This window comes from Pongo pygmaeus, chromosome 7 (assembly GCF_028885625.2).
Source record: "Pongo pygmaeus isolate AG05252 chromosome 7, NHGRI_mPonPyg2-v2.0_pri, whole genome shotgun sequence".
Taxonomy (NCBI): Eukaryota; Metazoa; Chordata; class Mammalia; order Primates; family Hominidae; genus Pongo; species Pongo pygmaeus.
In genome coordinates this window covers 69,694,518-69,699,557 of record NC_072380.2, presented here as the reverse complement: position 1 = coordinate 69,699,557, position 5,040 = coordinate 69,694,518, and the positions used below count along the sequence as shown (strand labels likewise).

Below are 5,040 nucleotides of genomic sequence, written 5' to 3'. Positions count from 1 at the left end.
GTCTTTTTTAAGTATCAGATATGTAGTGTGTTAGAGCTTTCCTGGGACCATTCTGGCTTCACCAGAGAAATCAGAAAATGAGGGTTAGAGAGAGATTGATATATGGATGGAGAACCTTCTCTGCAGGTCACAGGGAGAACTCCAAAGACAAGAACAATTAGCAGATGGCCTTTGCTGGGTCTCAGCAGGAGGCGGCAGAGGGGATGCTTCCATTGCTAAGGTGCATTGCATTGTGCCAACAGCTTTCAGCAGCTAGAAAGTTTCCGTGGCTTCAGAGAGACATAATGTATCTTCCGTGGTTATGGTAAAAAGCATTTCCCCCCATCTATAGAGTGATGCTTGGTTATTTACAATATATCATGAAGCTGCATATCACAATTTACAGGAATATAAAAAGTTGCTATTCAATGTATTATTGGCCTAAATCCTAAATTAATACAAAGTTCACAAAGAAAAAAATAATATTAAGAGGAAAAAATTATCTTTCCATTATTGAACCAAGATAGTATATTTAGATCTGTGACCTTCATCATTATTTATTTACACTCTGGGGCAGACTTCTATGTTATACAAAATATTGGCAGGAATAAAAATAGACAATGATTTCAAATAAAATGTATTTTTCTTCATCAAATGAATTTTAGGGATGATTACACATCCAACCCTAGCTACCCTATGTACACACAAACACATACAATTGGCATGACAGGAGCTTGGCACAGAACATTTGAGTTTTTACTCCACTGTATGATACTTTGGTGTCTCCTCTAGTTAAAACTTGATTGACTCCTGTTTTGTAAGTGCTTGATTTTCTTTTGCTGTTGTGGTTGCTATAACATAAATCCATCCAATCTATCCATTTGCTCAAAAACCCTTTATTAGGAATCTATTATTCACTTAAGGTCCAGGTAAGCAGATAAGTAATTGAGTATTAATTCTGCATAAAGTGGAAATTGCTGCTGTGACACACTCTTGGGCACTGTGCATCTCATCCTTCAAATGCCTAACAACAAAAAAAATACTCCAAAAATAGTAAATTACAGTTTACTCTTGTTCTTTCGTGATGATATAACTAACATCTTAAGGGATAACCCAAGCACAATGCAAAACTTTTAAACTGTGACCTTTTGATGTGGACTGCTACTCCACAGAGTATACTTTTAAAAAGCACAGATTTTAGATCTGCAGAGCTGCACAGCTACATGCAAAGATTTACTTTCCAGTGGTTTTCTCCCTTGGCTTAAAAAAAGTTCCCCCTCTTCCAGGACATCCTCCTTTATCTACTGTGGCTACATTATCTCCTGTGAGAGCATATGCCTATGATTCCTTTAGTGCTCGTTGAGTGTATATGAATGCGACATCCTTAGTATTATTGCAAATGGGAATTAACTCTTGCACTGATGGCTCTGCTTCTCCATGTGTGTGAGTGTTCTCTGCCAACCGAGTAGAATGCCCTTTCATGACAGATAGCACTAACCCCAGCTGCCACCACACTGCTCTGGGACAGTGCAATGGGAGCCAGGCATCATGGTGGAGTCTTCCGCATGCACGTATCTCTCATGCACCCCTTATACCGGCCCTGGGGAGGACGGAGGGGTGGCTGGTACTGAAGGCGGCTGGCAGCCTGCAACAATTTGCTTCAGGAAAGTGTTTGAATTGAACAACCTGTTCTTTCTTTTTAAAAGGCAGTTCTCAGAATATTTGGTTTATTTTTGGTTTGTCATGAAGACACAATGTATTTTCCTGGAAGAAATTCCGTTTCTAATCAAAATCTGCTTCTGACTACCGGACTTGCCTGTCCATTCAAGACACCACAACCATTGCCTTCAACTAGCTTCCCCTGTGTTCCCACCAAGAGAACCAAATCATCACTTCTACATGACTTTTTCTCCTGACAGACACAGAACTAACACAACTGAGCACACTGGATTGCCCCTAGCTGTTGAAAAAGGGATCGTCGTAAAAATGTTTTTGTTTTTACGTTGTGTGTCCTTCCTTCCTTCCTTCCTTGTTTCCTTCCTTCCTTTTTCTTTCTTTCTTTCTGTTTAGAAACAGAGACTAAAACAGAGGTGAGATCAATTCTTTCTTAACTATTAAAAACAGAAAGGCACTCTCAGGGAATGAGATTCAGGCAACAGCTTCACACTCCCGAATCTATTAACACTCGGACGCACCATCAAAACTCCTCTTCGGAAGCTCTTCAGGGAGGCAGAAAAGGAGGGTGAAACAAAATAGGGGATTTTTTCAAATGCCAGCATTTGAAAAGAAAAGTGAGAGTGAGAAAGAGAGCTGCTGGCAGAAGGCATGTGTGTGTATGTGTTGTGTATGTGCATGTGTGTGTGCGCATGTGCATGTGTGTGCCTGTGTGTGCTTGTGTGCTTGCTGGGAGTTTGGGGGAATGGGGCTGAGAGTAGAGAGATGCAGTGACATAAATCAGGCTTGTGCTGAGTTTCCTGCTTTTTTATTGGTTTGTTCCCTGTGGTGCTTTCTCTAAAGCTGCTTCCTCTTTCACTACGCTCATTTTGTTCCCAGTCCAGGAGGTCTTAGGATATCGGGGAGATGCCAAACATCTGGAGTTTGTGAAGGAAAGGGAGGAATCTCCATGCTTGACTAACTTAATCTTCGTGTGTCCAAGAGGAGGCTCAGCATCATGCGGCCGGAGGGGTCTGTAGTCCGTCCGCTTGGCAGACACCTGTTGAGTGCTATAGAATCATGCAGGATGCTCCACCTGTGTAATCAAGAGATAGGTAAGAGGTAGCCAAGTTTATAACATTTTCACAACAACTAGGGTTACAATAATTATGCCATAACCAAGTATGTAATTTTTTTGAGACAGGGCAACTCTACTATTTCAATCTTTCATATGTAATTACCCTATGCATTATTATTAAATCTATCGTTTTCAGAGCATTTACCTTGTGCCAGGCCCTGAAATAAGTGCTTTACATATGTTAGCTCCCCTAATCCTCACAATAATTCAATAGGTAATTAATATGTTGTCATTTCTATTGTGTGGATAAGAAAATGGATTCATAGAAGCTATGTTATTTACTCAATATTGCCTAGCCAGAAAATAGTATTCCTAGTAGTTAATCTGGATTTTTCTGATTTAAGAACCCTGGATAAAGATTATTTTTGACATTTCAATTGATGATTGCAAATGTTAATGCAAACAATGTAACTAATAATGAAGCACTGAGATCTCCTGTTTCTGTTCCCCGATAAAATGAACAGAACCAATTAAAATATTGGTTTTGATTTCCTACAGTTTATTTCTTTTCCTATGTGTTCTCTTCAGTAGTTAGAGTTTTTTATCAAAGACAAAATCTTAAATCAATAAATTTAAGACTCCATACTTGCTACAAATAATTAATTTAGGAAAAAATCAGGCATTAGGTTTTAATTTATTAACCATGACTGTGAAAATGTTGCTTGGGCCAAGCACGTTGCTTTCTTCTAAATTCTAAGAGGTTGAACATAATTTCTGTGAATTACTTAATATTTTTATGTATGTCATTCAGTTACCTATTTCTGTGTAAGAAACTACTCCAAAACTTAATAGCTTAAAACAATACTGTTTTATTTTATCTCACAGGTCTGTGTGTCAAGAATTCAGAAATAGCTCAGCTGAATGGCTCAAGTAATACCAACTGAAATCACTGGCTTTTCAGCTGATGGTTGGGATGGTTGAGAGCAGCGCTGTCCAATTATGCAAACATATATACATAGAGAAAGAGTAATTTTAAATTTTCTAATAGCCTAATATAAACATTTTAAGTGGAATTATTTTAATAGCCTATTTTGTTTAATACAATATATCTAAAATATTATTTAAACATAATATAAAATTCTTAATGAGATTTTTAAACATATTTTTAGAAATCCAATATGTGGCCAGGCATGGTGGCTCATGCCTATAATCCCAGCACTTTGGGAGGCTGATGCGGGAGGATCAATTGAGGTCCAGAGTTCAAGACCAGCCTGAGCAACATGGAGAAACCCCGTCTCTACTAAAAAATACAAAATTAGCTGGGCGTGGTGGCACATGCCTGTAATCCCAGCTACTTGGGAGGCTGAGGCAGGAGAATCACTTGAACCTGGAAGGCAGAGGTTGCAGTGAGCTGAGATCGTGCCATTGTACTCCAGCCTGGGCAACAAGAGCAAAACTCTGTTTCAGAAAAAAAAAAAAAAAAAAAAGAAAAGAAAAAAAGGAAATCCAATATCTATTTTACTCTCATAGCATATCTCAATTTAAATTACTCACATTTTGAGTGCTCAGTAGTCACATGTGGCTGATAGCTATTGGATAGCACAGGTTGCTGAGGCTCCAAGATATCCTCACTCTCATACTTGCCACCCTGCTGGAGTTGGCTGGAAGGTTGGGCTCAACTGAGCCCCTCTCCTCTTCCAAGTATTTTTAGTTTCTGTGTGGTCTCTCCCATAGGAATAGTCAGCCTTCTTCTAAGACAGCTCAGGGTTCCAAGAGACTGAGCTGAAATCTGCCAATCCTTTTAAAGGGTAAGTCCTGAACTGGTGTGGCATCATTTCCTCTGTAATATATACAACAAAACAGTCACAGGTCAGCCTAAATTCAAGAGGATGAAAAACTGGTCCATTCTTCAATGGAAGGATGGTCAAAGATGTGTTGCTATCTTTAAAATGCCAGAAAAACATATTAGTTTATGTCAAAATAGGATACAGGCTGAATATCCCTTATCCTAAATTCTTGGGACCAGAAGTGTTTCCAATTTCAGATGTTTTTTCAGATTTTGAAATATTTGCATTATACTTACCAGTTAAACATCCTTAATCTGAAAATCCAAAATCCGACCTGTTTCAGTGAGCATTTCCTTTGAGTATCATGTACACACTCAAAATACTATGGATTCTGGAGCATTTAGGATTTCAGATTTTCAAATGAGAGATGTTCAACCTGTACAATAAAGCTGCACATTTTGAAGTCCACTTATATAGATGATAAACCATTGAGATACAGTATATAATGAAAGTGAAAGTAATCAGGAATGGAAAACCAAACAC

General features: G+C 38.5%; 1 long non-coding RNA gene across 1 annotated transcript; it reads right to left on the bottom strand.

Annotated features, from left to right (window-relative positions):
- Positions 1 to 468: 468 nt before the first annotated feature.
- On the bottom strand, positions 469 to 4,550 carry LOC129043103 (uncharacterized). Its single transcript, XR_008504297.2, has 2 exons — positions 4,265 to 4,550; positions 469 to 2,728 (listed from the first exon to the last, which is right to left on the bottom strand). It is a non-coding gene; the product is annotated as an uncharacterized LOC129043103 (long non-coding RNA).
- Between the last annotated feature and the right edge of the window lie 490 nt (positions 4,551 to 5,040).